General features: G+C 39.5%; 1 long non-coding RNA gene across 1 annotated transcript; it reads left to right on the top strand.

The window, feature by feature from the left end:
- Positions 1–4,821: 4,821 nt before the first annotated feature.
- Positions 4,822–17,845, top strand: LOC131828619 (uncharacterized). The gene is made up of 3 exons (XR_009352515.1): positions 4,822–4,917; positions 8,005–8,334; positions 17,623–17,845. It is a non-coding gene; the product is annotated as an uncharacterized LOC131828619 (long non-coding RNA).
- The last annotated feature ends 214 nt before the right edge of the window (positions 17,846–18,059 follow it).

Raw genomic sequence — 18,059 nt, 5'->3', positions numbered from 1 at the left:
TCTTCTAGGAGTTTTGTATTTCAGGTCTTATATTTAAGTCTTTATCTATATATATTTAATGTAATGTCTTTTTATAATATAATATGAGAAGATAAACAATCCAATAAAAACAGACTTTTGGGGGAGGAGGGTAGCAGAGGCAGAGGGAGAGTAAGAACCTTAAGCAGGTTCCATGCCCAGCCCGAAGCCTGATCTCACAACCATGAAATCATGACAGAGCTGAAATTAAGAGTCAGATGCTTAACTGACTGAGACAACCAAGCTCTCCAAAACAGACCAGATTTTTATGCAGAAACTTCAGAAAAGTGATATCCAAATGGCCTCTTGGCACAAGAAAGATGTTCCAATGAGGTACCATTACATACCCACCAAAAGGCTCACAGATAATAAATAATCTCAATACCAATTGTCAGTGAGTATGTATAAGGGTAGCAACTGGATTTCTTATACATTGCAGGTATATGTATAAAATAATAGCACCATTTGGGAAATCTTCTTGGTAGTTCCTTATAAATAATACACTTACCCCATGATCTTAAAATTTTCTTTGTAGGTCTTTATCTGAAAGGGAAAAAGAAGCATGTCCTCAAAACACCTTAAATATGAATATTCATAAAGCAGCTTTATTCATAATAGCCATAAACTGGAAACAACCCAAATGTCTATCAAGAGGCGAATAGACTTGCAGCGTATTCAATAACGGGTTACTACTCAGCAATCACAAAGGAACAATGTACCGATTCATGCAACAACACAGATAGATCTCAAAAGCATGATCTTGAACAAATGAAACCTGACACTAAAGAGAGTATCTTGTATGGTTTCATTTGGATGAAATCCTAGAAATAATTTTGTTGTGGTGATCTCTTACTAATGCATAAGGTGAAAGCTGGTGAATCCTGAAAGCAGTTATTTCATTGTTGTTAGAGTCAATGAGGGGCACCTAGACTGTCTCAGTCAGTAGAACATGTGACTCCTGAACTCAGGGTTATGAGTACAAGCCCCAGGTTGGCTGTGGAGCCTACTTAAAATACATACATACATAAATATAAATAAATAAAATAAAGCTAATGGAATGCCTTAGGCCAAGGGAAGTTGAGTATTCCTGAAAGCATTTGCTAATCTTAGTTTTAGAACTTTATTTACTTATTCTACTTTTCCTGAAGATTGAGGATGAATTTTTTGTTAATAAAAGCCAAGGTTTTGCAAAGTTCATTAAATAAGAGTCCCAGTAAAAGGTGTGCCCTCTCCCTGGAAAGATGGGTTGGAGTTCCCCATATCAGAAACAAAAATATCAAACAGATTGTTCACTGCCGCTTCCTCTCCAGTGCCAAAAAGCCTCAGTGCATCCTGAGAAGAAAAAATGATGACCAAAAGATACTTTTTGCCCATTTGTGGGGGTGAAGAGGGCTGGAGGAATATAATAGAGCTTTGAAGCAGTGATTCCTGTCCATGTCCCATCTTACTGGGATTTTGTTGCTGACAAATAAGACATATAATGGAAACATCCTTGGCTATACTCTTTAGAAAATGAAGCAATTTTTTCTAAACCTACGAAGAGTACTTTATATGATCAGACAACAGTTTTGTGAACACCACAATGACCTCTAAGCAGTGTATATTCTGACTTTTGCCAATGTTTTTTTTTCCTTTTTTTCCCCCTGTATATTCTGATTTTTGTCAAGGTTTCTTTCTTTTCTTTTTTTCTGAACCAGGGGCTTACCTTTGGCAATGCATGACCTCTTTGAATCTCTCCAAGACTTTCTCTTTTTCAAGGGTATGGGTGCAATGATTTTAGTTATTTCTGCAGAGTTTAGGAAGCCTCTTTGATTCTGAACCATTACCTACATCACAGCCTATCCTATACACTTACCTACTATTGGTATAAATATTTGCTCTTTAACTTGTGTCACTTGGCTATCTCAGAGGAGAGTGATCCATTCAGCCACTCGGCAGACTGAAGTTTTGGTAGAAACTCATACTCTAATGGTGAAGTTTGATCTGTGATAATATAACCTGTGTAACATTTTCCACTTTTTAAAAATTTTTTAGATACCATAAAAATTAAATCAGGATTATCTAACAGAGTTTCCAAAAAAAAAAAAAAAAAGTCATCCTGCAAAAGTCAAAACATCATGGGATTTTCCTGGTTTCAGGGACCATAGCTATGGATAGAGAGATTCAAAAGGGAAACTAACAATATTTCCTTGAATATTAGTAAGGTATCTAGCTGAGAAGTACTGACTACTGGCACATTACGGGGAGTCATCATATTTGAGGAGACAATAGAACTAATCAGCTGAAACATTCACAAGTTCTGCTAGTAGATGGGCCAACAGACCGAAATAAGCAATGTCTTCCTGATTGTTTACTTGCAGTTGAGTCAATATCCCAATGCTTGCCCAGGACACTTATGGCAAAAAGAATGAAGAGTTTGTAACAATTATGTAATATATGTAATATACGTATGTGAGATTGGGGGTTGTTGGGGAAATTTCCTTAGTTTAAAAAAGGTGTAATCGTGTTTGTTTTCCCAGAAAATGTTGAGTGATCTCAGCAGAATTTAGCATTCTGTGCCTACAATGTCCACCTAACCTTAAAAAGTCCTACATGCCTTTTGGTAACTGATCTAGAAGGTTCCTAAATTATGCAGTCGACTGATTGGTTTTTCCTTTTTTTTTTTTTTTCCAGTGATGGCCAAATTTGGCCTGTTTCTGGTCTTTTGCTATTAAGATAATGAAGCCATAAATACCCTTGAATATTTCATACCTCATGAACTAGTCTATCTAGAAATAGCAATGTCTTCAGAAATAGCTGGATGTGGGGAAGACAAATGCTGGCAGAGCCAACTTCTCTGTCCATCCCAGGCTTCCTTCTTGGGTTTACTCTCAGGCAGGCTCTTCCCACATCGCCTAGAGTGGCTCTGCAGGCACACTCCCCAAATTTAAATCCTGACTCTCCCATTTACCAGCTGTGTGATTTGTGAAGCTACTATATTTCTCTGTTTCAGTTTCCTCATTTTAAGACATGGAATAAAAATAATCACTAATTTATATGACTAAATGAGATGATACATGCAAACTATTAATACATGTTGTATTAGGATTCCTGGATCACAGTAAACACTGAATAAATATTAGCTATTGTTATTGCTGTTTTTCTAAATAATTATTGAACCATTCAAAGACTAAATGCTCTGACAGAAAAATGAACTCAGCTAAACTCTATGAATTAAGAATAGTGAAATTTCTCAGAAGAGATGATAGAACAACTAAAACAGTTATATACATGCACATATACATACATACATATGCCTAATACATCCTATCATAATTACAAAATACAACATAAAACTAAAATCTGGGACCTGGCTGGTGGAGTCAGTTAAGTATTTGACTGTTGATTTTGGCTCAGGTTGTGATCTCAAAGTTCTGAGTTTAGGCCCAGTGTGAGGCTCTGTGTTCAGCGCAGAGTCTGCTTGTGATTATCTCTCCTTCTCTTCTTCCTTTTTAAAATAAACAAATAATTAATTTTTTAAAAAATCACCTAAAATTTGAATAAATGTGTGCAGAGAATGAAAAAAAATTGTCAGAAATGCAACAGCACTTATGTTTGAATGGTTGGATATTGGTTTTTTTTTTTTAACTCCTATTATGTTTTCAAAAATGTCCATGACAAGTATGTACTGATTTTATCATAACGTAATCAATAATCCATTCAACAAAATCTGGTGGGAGTTCCTACTGGCTAGGCTCTGATCTGGGCATTAAGAATTGGGATGTTGGCAAGAGACAAAACTTCCTGCCCTGTGGAGCTCACATCTAAAGACAATAGCACTCTATTACAAATTAAAAGAGAAGCAGACCTCAATTTGAGGATAGAATTGTTGGCACAGTCTTTGCTTTGCTACTTGCAGCTGTGTGACCCTCAGGAAGTCACTTAACATCTCTGGGCCCCAGGATCCCCAACTAAAACATAGGGATAAAACCTAACAAGGTTGCTGTGAGGACTGGATAGAATACTGGGTATGTGAGGGTTCTAAAATGTAAATCACTGTACCAATATGTAAGGTGTGACTAGTGTGGTGCCTTCCACAATTGCACCAGTTAAAAATAATACTGTCGGGGCACCTGGGTGGCTCAGTGCACCTGGGTGGTTCAGTGGGTTAAAGCCTCTACCTTTGGCTCAGGTCATGATCTCAGAGTCCTGGAATGGAGCTCCACATCAGGCTCTCTGCTCAGCGGGGAGCCTGCTTCCTCCTCTCTCTCTGCCTACTGTGATCTCTGTCTGTCAAATAAATAAATAAAATCTTTCAAAAAAAAAAAATACTGTCAAATTGTTTTTATGACAAAATGTGTCTACAGGAAGTACTAAACAGGGCAATGTTTAAATCCTTTTTTATTGGACTTGCTTAGTAGTGTGAACAGCTTTCTGAATGTAAAGTTGTATCTTTAGTTATACAGCATGAATAAAGTGGATTTTAAAATAGCTAAGATCTCTTTTATTACTTAAGACTAGAAACATGAAAGAATCTTTAGCCAAAGTTTTTATTATCTAGGAAAGCCATCAGCTTTTTGACCACTGCTAAAACGCATTTCCTAATTCTGCCTAATTTGCTAAAGGTTTTATAAAATCTTCATTTTATAAAACTACTATGCCGCTACTGCGGCATACATAAAATGTCACTTTTTTCCCCTGCCATTTCGTTTTCAGCAAATATTATTTTTAGTGACTTCATGGAAGTAAAGCGTGCATAGAATTATTTACATTATGAATCAGAACTTTATTATTACGCCATCCACAGCCGGTGAGGTCCCCCGCCCCCCACGCAGGGCCCAGGGAATTCGACCCCTTGCCTTGACTCCTTGACTCGCAGGGCCAGCCAGCCAGACCTCCCAACAGCCTATACCCTTCTGTGTAAGTTTCCAAAGTTCCCCCGGGACTCAAGCACTCAGTGCTGTAGGAAATGAAACCGTCCTAGTTACATTGTTACGTGGCATCCATACTGTTTTCCCGTAGAAATAGTTACGATTTCTGTGGCTGAATTTTTTTCAATGTTTTGCTTAATTGAACTTGTCTTTTTCTCTTTCTCTTGGTCTCCACTGCATTGTCCCCCAAACGGTTCCCTTCCAACAATCAGGCCCTGGAATTCGAGAGCAGAGCAATAAAACATTTCCCGCTCAACTTCTCCTTTCGGGTTAGATTTATAGCTTCGTTTAGAAGGAAACAAGAGGCTATCTTTTGTAGTGTAAGCTTTTTATACTTATTTTTAAAGCAGCCCATGCCATGAGTTATTGCTAAGATTCTAATTTCACCCACTGGTCTTACTTGAAATCCCCCAAATCTATATCTTAGAGACAGGAAAAACAAACAAAGCCAACAACAAAAGCTTCCAGCGGTGCTCCCCACTGGTGTCCGAAACCAGCGTTCAGACTCCGAGACACACAGAAGACCCTATGAGGCCCCCCCCCCCCCCCGCCCCGCCTCCCTACCCCGGCTCTTCCTGCTCCGAAAGGGCTGCTAGGACAGGGGTCTAAAGTGTCTGCATTAGTTACCATGTGACAAAACCCAGCAGCAGCCTCCTCTCCACTGCCCGCTGAGGCCACCCTTATTTTGGGGCTGTTTGTCTCTGTTCTGCACCAGCCGGGGCAGGCATTTACTGGTCCGCGCTGCCTTCGGCTCCGACAGGCAGCGCTTTTAGTTCCACCCAGAGGCAAGCAAACAACTGGTACCTCTTAAGTCTCACACAGTTGTTAGTACTGACGATGTTTCCCCAGCATACTGGGCAGTACGAGCTGGTCAGGACTTGTTTGCCAAAAGAAAATAGACTTTGGTTAGGCATGGAATGCAGCTGAAGTGTGGCTAAGAGGGGAACTGATTTACAGGCCAATCTTACCTTTTGATGTTTTTGTGGAACACTGGTAAATGCTATTACTATAGTAAAGCTCCACTGGGAGTATTCTGAGTGCTGGATGTTATTGCTCGTTAGGAAACCCGGAGAGGAGTATAGTAGATACTCCTGACCATCACTTTTCTTACCTAACCCTGAAGTTTATACTTGCATGGAGTTTTAATGGTTAAACATCCTTCTGAAAATGAATGATGACTATCAGGTTAAAGTCTACTAACTCATTTTTAAACTGTGTGGTGAATGGAGGAGCCAAACAAAGGAAATATTGTAGTGAAAAAAAGGCCTTTGAGTAGGAATCAAGGAACAGCCACTGTAACTTCCTGTGTGACGGTGGGCAACCTGCTTAACCCTCTGAGACTATTTCTTTGACTTTTTTTTTTCTTTCATTTCATTTTACATTATTTCAGTGTTCCAGAATTCAGTGTTTATGCACCACACCCAGTGCTCCATGCAATACGTTCCCTCCGTAATACCCACCACCAGACTCACCCAACCTCTGACCCTCCCTCCTCTCCAAAACCCTCAGTTTGTTTCTCAGAGTCCACAGTCTCTCATGGTTTGTCTCCCTCTCCGATTTCCCCCAACTCCCTTCTCCTCTCCATTGAAGAGGTTCCACTGGATTAGCTGAGAAGAACTCTTTCAGGATGAATTATCTATAGTCGTCTCTATCTCTGTTGTTTTATGACTTGCTAGAAATTACTCCGTGTGGAGGGGTGAGATTGTTTCCATTCTGTTTCTGAATTGTTGATGAGGTATATTGTCCATTTCTCATCATTTGAGCCCATCTGTTTCATAACACTGGAGATTTACAGCCCTTGTTTCAAGGCACCCACATTATCTATATTGCAAATGTGGAGGGTCACAGAATGTTTTTAATAAGTTAGGACTGAAACAGCAGGACCATTGCATAAGCTTCTCAGAACAGGCACGTGTTAAAAAAACTAATCCCAGAAGCTCAAGTCATAACATTAAGCAGACCCCAAAGAGGGGCATTTACCCCCTATTGCAAATAGTCATTTTTAGGTGGCCCTTGGTAAAGTGTAATGTTTGCATAGTACATTAAATGGTAGGGTTGGCCACGTCCCCATGTATAGGTTATTATTAACACACAATTTGTCTTCTTTTGTCGAAAGGATTCATTTTCCACAGTCGTTTTGTGATAGAGGCAATGGGAAGTCATTGGATTTTTACAGTTTCAAAATACAAGTGTGTTCTGAGACTTTACTAGCTGTATTTTCTGGGGACCCCTTTCTGCTTTATAAGTAGGCAAAGGAAGTGTGAGAGGAAACTTTAGCAGAAGTAACGTCAGCACAAAGAAAAAATCTGAAGGCTAACGTTGAGTTTCAATGCAATTTTCTCTTTTGATCCTGATGTCTGCAATGGTGTCAGCAACCTTGAGTTTATTTATGGCTCCTTGGTATAATCTAGCTATGTGTGAAAGCCTGGTACCAGGCTTCCCTAAATGCCTTGGTGATAAAGGTCAGTCCAGAGCAGAATTATGATGGGAAGCAACTATCTTTACTCTGTTCTGTTTGGCCTAGCAATAACACATCTGGCCAATTTAGAAGTGGGCTTCTACAACAGATGAACATTTAGAGGTAGATATAGAGATAAGTATCTTCTAGATTAATGCATGTATGCCTAAGTAGGCATTCAAATATGCCCTGGGAAGTTGAATTTGGAAAAAGAAGGCTGAGGTCCAAAGTAATAAAAATGAAAAGAAATGCAATGCCCCAAAGCCGCAATTTGTAACTGTATCTTTGGGTCTGAAATCAAGGCTGATGCTCATAACCAAGAGAAGAGAAGAAAGTCAACAGCACAGAGGGAGTTTCCACATTCTTGAGTTTCTGGAACTTAGATCTTATACCTTCCAGAAAACTGACTCCCTTAGAATTTTGACTTAACATTTGTAAAATCTTCTTAAACAATACAGTCTCTACCTAAACTTGAAGATCGAGTATGAAATACAGCTGAAATAACACCCCTAAAGGTTGTTTTGTTTAGTAGCATCTTTCTTTTATCAATTGGAAATGATGAAGAGATATTTGTTTGGGTTTCTAAATTCCATTTGCTCTGTTAAAACAACATTGCAGCCAAAAGACCCTAATGAAAGTTTCCCTGTGACAAGCCTAAACAATGATCCAAGAGGAATGAAAAACCAAACTAATGAGAAAATGATGTAGAAGGCCAGCTTTCTGCTCTCCCCACAAGGATTTTAATTACAGAGAAATCAACAGCTGTGCCAGGGGTAACACGGGAGTGCTGGCCATGCAAAATAACACCTTGGAGTGGAATGAATTTGAAGTAAATGGGCTGGAAATATTGGCTTTCCCAGCAATCAACAGCAACACATGAGGGGAAACACGGAGTCTTTAATTCGGTGAAGTGTACTGATCGCAGACTTCTCCATTGCCCTGATTCTGGTGAGTGCACATACTCATGATCCCTGATTAATGGGAAAATAATCTTTCACTTAAACTGTCCATCATAGATCTGGGAGAGTAAGATGATCTTCAAGAACTTAGAAGCTGTTGTAGACTTTCTCCACTTATAAAAGTGAACGTTTCCTTGACTTTAGGACTCACTGTAGAAATACATTATTCTTTATCATCATTGACTTTTTATGCAGCTCAACTTATGCAGAATTTTTTTTAAAGATTTTATCCATTTATTTGACACAGAGAGAGAGAGAGAAAGAGAGAGAGAGAGAACACAAGCAGAGGGAGCAGCAGGCAGAGAGAGAGAGGGAGAAGCGGGCTCCCTGCTCGTGGGACTCAATCCCAGGACCCTGGAATCATGACCTGAGCAAAAGGCAGACACTTAACCGACAACGGAGCCACCCAGGTGCCCTACGGAGAATATTTTAAATGAAAGTTTTCTCTCAATTTCTGGGGGCTTATATAACTTTTTCTCTTGTTGTTTCTTTCTATAGGAAGGTTGTAGTCATGTTAGGTCAATTACCTAAAACATGTTCTTATTAATCAGCCCAGTAATGAGAAGTCCAGATATGTCAATGAGTACCTGAGATACTGTTACGTCAACCAAAAATGTCACGGGAGTACTCGTGGTAAAATTATGCAAAATCCAAAGGAAAAGAGAAGTTGTTTTCAGCTTTTGTGGCTAGAGAGGAAGCTGGAGCTTTTGTTTTTAATTTTTCACACGAGTATTGGAATACCCCTCATTTACTTGAAGGTTCTATTACGTGTTGCAAAATGCAACAGAAATCACTCCTGTTGAAGGAATTAATTCAGCACTACAGCTCACCAATAAGGGGTGTGGCAAGGTGTGGCCCTACTCATGCTGGACCTTCTCTTGGGGACAGGCAGCTGACCCTTTGTGGCAACATGGCCCAGTCCCTCCGGGTCTATTCAGGAAGGCAGCTCCGGGAAGAGGAAAGGGCCTGTGTTTTGAAGTCAGAATGACTTTGAAGCTCAGCCTTATGATCTGAGCAGTTTGCTTAACCTTTCAGAGCCCTAGTTCGCTTAACAAAGCCACTTGTCCAAGGTGACCTTGTTAGTAGACGAAGGAGCTGACATTTGAATTTAAGGCTGTCTGACCTTAGGTTTGTGCTAATTTGAGCTTTATTTTCTTGGTGAAGATGCCTATCTCACAATGTACTCAATATACAGACAGGTTTAAGCATATATGGGTTTCATTAGAAGGCTCTACTTCCTTCCTGAATGCTTTGTGAAATTCTGGCTGCTGCTCAAATCACAGCAAACTGCCACACCTCTGTGCTCTGATTGAGTGCTCTGTGGCTGTGCGCTCCTCTGACACCCCCACCCCTCACCTGCCCCATGACCCACCTTCTGCTGAGTGCTGTGCCCTGGGGGAACAGTGCCGAGGTGGAGAACTTCCACATTTTAATGTGCATGCGCATGTCAGAGTCAAGGCCAAGGTCTCTCAATTCCTAAAAACAAGGCTACATTCTGTCAGTTCCTTTTACCTCCTTCTCTTGTTTTATTTAAATTATATCTTAATGATTGAAATTGCTTCTAAAAAATTGGATGCTTTCTTCTCCCTTTCCTCCCCGAGGTGAAATATTTGGGACTCAGAAAATACTTGGGCTGGACTTTGGCTCTCTTGGCTGTACACTGCTACTGTTGGAGCCAGGAGTAACCTCAGTGGGTATCTGCCTCAACTCGGTTGTCAAAAAGAATAGTTGAGTGTTGGCTAGACTGCATTTTCTGGGAAGGCAGTGATAGTATCTGGTTTTTCCCTATGATATACCAAATACCTAGCATGGTGCCTGGTCCTCAGACAGCACTCCGTAAATATTTGCTGAATGAATGAATGAGAAAAAAACAATAACAACAACAAAACACCAATGAGTTTAGTTTCACATTGGTTTGTGTATTCATTTATTCATTCAGCAAATATTCAGTAACCTGAATGCAGGGGGAACATCCATTTAGGAACTTAGGGATTTAGGCATACCCAGTATATTCTGGTGGATTCACTAGGAAACTATATTTTTCAATTCTTGACCATGCTGGAATCATTTCTAAGGTTTTTCTAAGGTCACGAGGCAATATCTACTTCTTTTAATACATTCAACTTTTTAGAATAATTTAGATTTACTGAAAAATTGTGAAGATAGCACAGAGGATTCCTCTATACCCTATATCCAATTGTATCATTAACATCATATATTACTATAACACATTTGTTTCAATTAATGAACCAATATTGATGCATGATTATTAACTAAAGCCCATACTTCACTGATATTTTCTTCATTTTTCTTAATGTCTGTAGGATCCTTTTAGCTGTGACCACTTCTCAGATTTTTTCTTGTTTTTGGTGATCTTGACAGTTTTGAGGAGTACTGGGCAAGGTATTTTGTAGAATATCCCCCAGTCAGAATTTCTCTGATTTATTTTCTCATGATTAAGTTGGAGTTATGGGTTTTGGGGGTCTAGGAAGACTATGGAAAATCATGTCAGGGTACTTGCTACCAATATCAGTATCACTGTTGGTGTTGAATAACTTGAACCTAAAATTCATATACTGAAAACCTAATACTTAAGCTGATGGTATTAGGAGGTGGGGCCTTTGGGAGGTGACTAGCTCTTGGGGGCAGAGTCCACATGAATGCAATTAATGTCCTTATAAAAGAAAGCCATAATGCTAGCTCATCTCTTCTACTGTGTAAGGACACATTGAGAAGTTGGCCTCCACAACCCTTCATGGGGCCTTCACCAGAACCTGACCATCATGGCACCAGATCTTGTGCTTATAGCCTTCAGAATTGTAAGAATGAAATTTCTGTCATTTATAAGTTACCCAGAATGGTGTTTTGCTATAGTAGTCCAAATAGACTAAGACAGAATCCAAGATCTGGGTGTTAGCTATGCTTATTGCTACTACGGTATCATTGGTTCTAGACCCTCTCAGCTAACAGAGCATGGAAATATATGTGTGTATCATCATCTCTGTGTGTATGTGTGTGTATGTGTGTGTGTGTGTGTATGTGTATTTTTTCCCTCATGTAAATATCTGTATCTATCTTAATTTAAACATGAGTTTATAATGGCATCTCCAACTCTACTCCATTACCACATGGATCACTCTAGCCTCCTTGTCTCCTTGCTTATTGGTAGACTCCCATTCCAACTCCCAGTCTTTCCATCTGCCATACATTTTATCTAAGGTACAATTCCAGTATACATGCATAGCACTTAGCCTAGTGGGAAAGAACTTTGTCAGCTGAACTACAGTGCTCATGTAGTTTCTTTTGCTCTTAATCTTATATTTTCAAAGTAACTTAGATCAGCATCCCCCCCCCCCCCAATTCCCTACAGTGGGACTATTTCATACATTTGGAATACAGTTAGATTCTCTGGTCAAAATCTGTGTTCCATTCTGGGTTTCCTGACCTCTTAAATGATTTCTTAAAATTCACATGCATTAATAAGGTATACTGGTAGAATACAACAAAGTAAAGATGAATAAGCAAAGTGATCAACTCAAGTGCTTTAAAAAACAGAATAAAAGGAAAGAAAGAAGAAGGAAGCAAGAAATAGAGTTAACATTCGAAATTAACATAAAACCCAGAGAAGGTGTTCCAAGATGGTGAGGTAGGAAGATACTGACCTCACCTGTCCCACAAACACACCTAGTCAACAGTTACATAGGAAATAATTCTCAGAAAAAGACCTGAAAGCTAGCTGAGTACTTCTTCACAACAAATGATAAAAGAGCCATATCAAGATGGTAAGAGAGGCAGAGAAGCTGTCTCACAAAAAATACCCACCCTTCTGGAAAACAAACAAACAAGCAGCCCACCCCAGTGCTGTGACCTACAATCAGGAGGGATTTCACACATGTGGAGCTTCCTCAGGAGTAAGGGGTTTGTGCCTTACCTGAGGCACCCTTACCTTTGGGTCCTGCAAAGAAGAGACGAGCACCCAAAATGTCTGGCTCTGAAAACTAATAGGGCTCACATCCAGTAGACCCAAAGAGAACCAAGTTTGTTGGGAATCAAAAGCCTTCTCAGAGCCCGGAGAAGGGTGCTGGGGGGTGGCCAAAATGTGTAAAGGGTGTCAAGAGGTACAAACTTCCGGTTATAAAATAAATAAATTACAGGGATGTAGTATACCAAAAAGAATAATAATAAAGAAACATTTTAGAAAATTACGATGATTAAAACATTTAGAAATTTCTGCTTTCTTTGAGAAAAATTAAACAATAGATAAGTTCACGAGAAGCTTTTAATAAGACACAAGTAATTTGAAAAATAATAAGATAAGCTATAGAGAAAGAGAATATTTAACAACTATAACATAATACTATGAAAACTTCGGAACAGGGCAGTTGAAAATTTAGTGACAAATTCTAAAGGAAAATATGAGTTAAAATTTTGATTGAGAAGGAATAGGAAAGCTGAGTAGAATCGATTAGTAAATAAATAGAACAAGTAGTTATAAGGCTCCAAAGGATAACAGAACCAGATGGTTCCCAGGTGTGTTTTATCAAATATTCAAGAAACCAATAACCCTTACATTATACAAATTGTTTCTGAGGATAAAGAGAAAAAGAAAGCTCCCCAATTAATTTTGCAAGGCAAAGATAACTTGTAAGAAAACCAGACAAAGGCAGTAGGAGAAAGAAAAATTAGAATGCATTCTCATTCTGGGACATGAGAGTATAAATCCAAGACAAATATTTTATGGTTATTATATTCTATACATGCTTTTTGTAAATAACTTCATATCCTCTGTGTATTTACATAAAATACATGTAATTTTTTTGTAAATACATATAAATCAGATGTACAACAAACCAGATGTTGGCATAAACTGCATATTTTATCTTACCCAAAATGCAGATGTAGTAATAATTTTTATTATACACTCTTTAAAAATACTTTTCAATTTTTAGTTTAGTCCAGTATAGATCCCTTGAGAGTAGTTTCCTTTTACTTTTTTATGGTTGCTTTGTTTAATCAGAATTTGGAATGAGCATGAAAAAAGAATATTAAAGCTATTTGCTCAAGCTCTTGTTAGAGAAGAGTGTGTTACCCTAAATAAGGAGGCAACTGAGGCAAGCTCGAATGACCAAAAATTGAGCTTACTTGGGAGCAGCTGAGGAACTGCAAATCAGGATGTGCAAAGTGCAGTAACCTGTAAGGATGCTGTTGAAGATCTTGGGGTGGGTTGTACTTACCGGCAAGGAGTGCAGAGAGTGGGCAGTCCAAAAAGTTCCGCTCAGTAAGTTCATTGGCTTGAGAATGGGGAGAGATTCTTGTCAGGTGTTCGGTGGTCAGGAGAGAAGTTTTGGTTTTCTATGGGAAATCAGTCTCTTGGTTCTTAAGTTTCCTGAGGGTAGTGTGTGAGGTTCTCCATTTCACATTCTCTGGTTCCGTTTTAGACTGAAATCCTGTCACAGGTGGCTTTACATTTAACTCCCTGGTGACAGAGACGCTGTTGGCTTTCTTTTGTGCCTGCCCTATCAGCCCCTTCCCTGAATGCTCCAAGGGCAGCATACAGAGGAGAAAGCCTTAAGGTGACGTGACTACGGTTGTCATTTTTACTCAAGGCAGAATTGTTTGGGAGTATCTGCGGAAAGATAAGATACTTTCCTTCCTCCCTATTACTTCTCCAACTAGGAAACTGATTATAGCTCAAGACACCTGCAGAGTGAAGAATTGTTTGAAAGGACTCCTTCCCTGGCTCTTATTGGATTAAGTGGGTGGGGGGTAGAGGTTTGTGAGGGCAATAGCCAAAGAGAAGCCAGGGGGTGACCTGTTTTTAACCCAACCTCTATGTTAATGGATTCAGGGACAATGTAGACCGTCAGTGGTACTTGCCAAATGTCAACCTGATTAGTGAGGAACAGAAACGTGGATCACCCCAAACAATGTTTAATAAAAATGTTAACATAAAAATCCCTTCAACTGGGCTTCAGAAACGTTTCCTTTGAACTCAAACATTTGAGTATATTTCTCTGTTTCTTAGAATTGTGTGTGCATCACCCTAAGCAAAATTCCATATTGTGGGGGTGAATACTCCCGCAAAGATGCTGACGAGGTGTAAGATGAAGACATGATCTGAAAGTGTTTTACTTATGTTAAAGTTATTCTGACATCTGTTAAAAGGGTAAGACAGACTTTATTCAAGACTGTTATGATAGGTCTAGAGACTGCTGCGGTGGGATTTTGCCGTAGAGGAGAGAGACTGAGCTGGAGTCCAGATACAACAAAGGGAAGTAGGGACTCCCAGCTGAGTGGCAGGGTGAGGAAAGGGTCTGTGGATGGGAAATGACAGGAACGGCTGGTCATTCTGGCTAAACTGACTGAACAGGATTCTTGCTGCAGGCAAGCCAGGGCGTTATTATCTGGGATGGTGAGGAATGAGGGGTTTGGTCAGATATCAAGAGTTATCAGATATCCTAACAAGAGTTATCAGATATCCGGATATCCTATCAAGAGATATCAGATATCCAGGGTGGGAGATACAAGCAGGATTCCTGCGAAAACTGGCCTTTGCGGGATCTACCAGGATGGATGCTGAAAGTCCAGGCCTTGAAGCTTAGATGATAAGCTTCCAGAGAGGTGAGAGAGAGTCATTGTCACTTGTTGGGAGAGGAAGCTCTCTCATTGAACGCAGAAGTTGTCCGTGCTGGTTCAGAGCACTGAGGATGGTTTTGTATGTAACTGAGGTAGGTCACCACCATGCGTTTATGCTGACACACACTTCACACATTTGAGGGCAACATCTAGGAAGAAGCAATGTTTTGTGGTTCAGTCATTAAGTGTCTGCCTTCAGCTCAGGTCATGATCCCAGAGTCCTGGGAGCAAGCCCCACATTGGGCTCCTTCCTCAGCGGGAGGCTTGCTTCTCTCTCTCCCACTCCCCCTGCTTGTGTTCCCTTTCTTGCTGTCTCTCTCTCTGTCACATAAATAAATAAAATATTTTTTAAAAAGAATGAGATCAAGCTGACATGGAATGAAGGCCAAAGTATCATGTTCAATGACAAAAGCTGGGTTACAAAACTGTGTATTTAGTATAATTCCATATTTGAGAAAAATGAATAATAATAATAAATATTAGTTTATGTACAGGGAAGGGAAAAAGCATTGGCATGTGAACAGAATTGTTAAAAGTAGTTTTCTTTGGGGAGTGAAATTAGAGTGACGATTCAAGTTTCATGTTACCTGATTAAGTCATGTTGAAGAGTTTTTAAATACCGAACATTGCCTTAGGAATTAGGAGAAAATATTTTTAAAGTGGGGAAGGAGTAAGAGAGGCAACAGGGCTCTTGTCCCTCCTTAACTTTGTCTAGGGGAAAGCATTACTAAAGAAGCCAGCCACATCAGCAAAGCTCCTAGCCCCAAGGGCAATACCCAAATCTTGTCATCAGCTCCTTCCTTCCCCACACAGGACACAGAGTTCACCAGCTTTCTGTCTGGGACTTAGGCAACAGCTATGTGAGCTTCTTAAATGTGAAATACATAGGAAGAGCAATGGGAGCATAGGGTGCATTGATGTAAGATAGCATATCAGAAGAAGATTAATAGCAAGTACCCAATGCACCGACAAAGCAAATCCTTAGTAGAATGAACACAAGTCCAACACAGTTTAAAAGTAAATTTGTGCCAGTGGATTCCATAGAAACCAAAAGCAAGGAACAAAAGTCATCCCTTCCAGCACTGGCTTTATCTATAACCTGGATTTGACACTGGGCTGTTCTCCTTCTTAGCCCTGTGATGTTGGGGAAGCACCTTAACTTCTCTGACCTATCGTTTGTTTCTTCATCAATAAAATGGAAAAGATAATAGTATCCACTTCATAAGGCTGTCATGTGGATTAATGCCATATGCCTCAGTTCAGGGCTTCACAAGGAATGAAGGCCCAGGAAGTTTCTGCTATTAAAAAAACTGTAATAAATGAAGGAAAATATGCATAAAGGCAAAAGTGAAACAAATCTAAAAACAACCACAGACACTTGTTTATATGCTAAAACACAGAAGCATTAAATAAAGGTTTATTGGCATTGTGTTACTGACACACATTATATCACATATAAGCATGACAGCAAATTCTGCATAATAAGGTCTGAATGCAAGTACTGAACCAGGTTGTTGTGGTATACTATAAGACATCATAAAAACAGAAAAATTCTCCGCAGTAAGAGGAATTTAGCAATATTTTGTGAATTATAATCTTCTGTCCTAGCTCTCAGTATTTATCTATGTCAAAGATCATTTGTTTCCAAATGTCCTGGTAAAGCTTTACATGTATTTTAACTTTTTCCCATTTTTATCAACCGACTCCTCATATATTCTATTCTGATGAATTTCTGGTTCACTAATGAGCTCTAGAGCTGGCAACCACACAAGTGGAAGGAGAAAGATGCAAGACTTTGGAACCAGATGTATCCACTTCGTGTTCACTTTGCGGCCTTGAGCATTATGTTCCTTTGTTCTTTCGGTTACTTGTCTGTTTGGTGAGACTACAATAATGTCTTCATCTCAGAGTTGTTAGGATTAAATACTCTATTTCCCATGCCTGGCACTCAGTATGTGCTTAAATGTTGTTCGTTTCCCTGCTTTTCCAAAAGGAATCTTAGAGATTGTCAGTCTTATTTTACAAATGAGAAAGCACAAGTCCACAAAAGTTAAAAAACAAAACAAAACAAAAAAACAATAACAATAACAACAACAACAAAAAGCCCACAAACCCACGCACCCCAAATCCCTTTTCTACTGCATTCTACTGCATCCTTTCTTCTAGAAGCTTGTTTAACTTTAGTAGAGAAAACTTAGTGGAATTGAAAAGTATTCTTTTCCTCTTTTTAATATAGGTAAGCCACCAAGAGATTTTTTAAGTAAGAGTACATTTTATGAAAGGTAATAAGTTGTCCAAGAACTGTCTTAAATCCACAGAGACATTAAAAACAGAAGATCTGTGCTTCCAAGATTTCCATAGCAGACCATAAGTATTCTGTATGCTTTGGCACCAGAACCCCAGGAACTGAGTATTTATCTGCACATTTCAACTCAGGCCTCCCGGAATGCTTGCCCATGGAATTGGCAAAGGGTGGGCATTCAGAATTCAAGGCAGTCAAGTTTGCTCAGCACACAGCTGTATTTGAAGCCCGGCTCTCTGCCATTAGTCCAGGGAACTTGCACAAAACACAAGCAATTTAAATGTCAATGTTGTGATCTTACCCTGCTGTGTATCTTTGTATCTTTTTCCATACCTGAAGAGATCACTCGGTGGATAACGCAAGGGAGCCCATTATCCTGTACATGGTGGAAAAAAGCAAAAATTCAGCAACTTCTCTTTCAGATCTTGGACTCTGAGAAAGAACAGCACGCTTTCTTCAGCAGGAAGAAGATACTCAATACTGCCATTTAAAAACAGCCAGCCAGAAGAGTCTGTTATTTCTTTAAAAACTGTTCTGAAAGTGACATTTTACCATAATAAAACTGGTTACATTTGTATTTGGTTCTTTAAAAAGTATATGTGTATTTGTTTGTCTCTCTCACTTGTCTCACACACCTCTTGTCCCAAGTGTAAGTTCCTGCTCCATCCAGAAAGAGCAGGACACATGAAATGCTGCTGAGGCTACTTGGGGCTGCTATGAGACATGGAAACTCAGCCGTTGGAAACGGGCCGTATTTGTCACTATACCAGTTGCTC

Source organism: Mustela lutreola, chromosome 1, assembly GCF_030435805.1.
Source record: "Mustela lutreola isolate mMusLut2 chromosome 1, mMusLut2.pri, whole genome shotgun sequence".
NCBI lineage: Eukaryota > Metazoa > Chordata > Mammalia > Carnivora > Mustelidae > Mustela > Mustela lutreola.
This window is presented reverse-complemented; position numbering and strand designations above follow the sequence as displayed.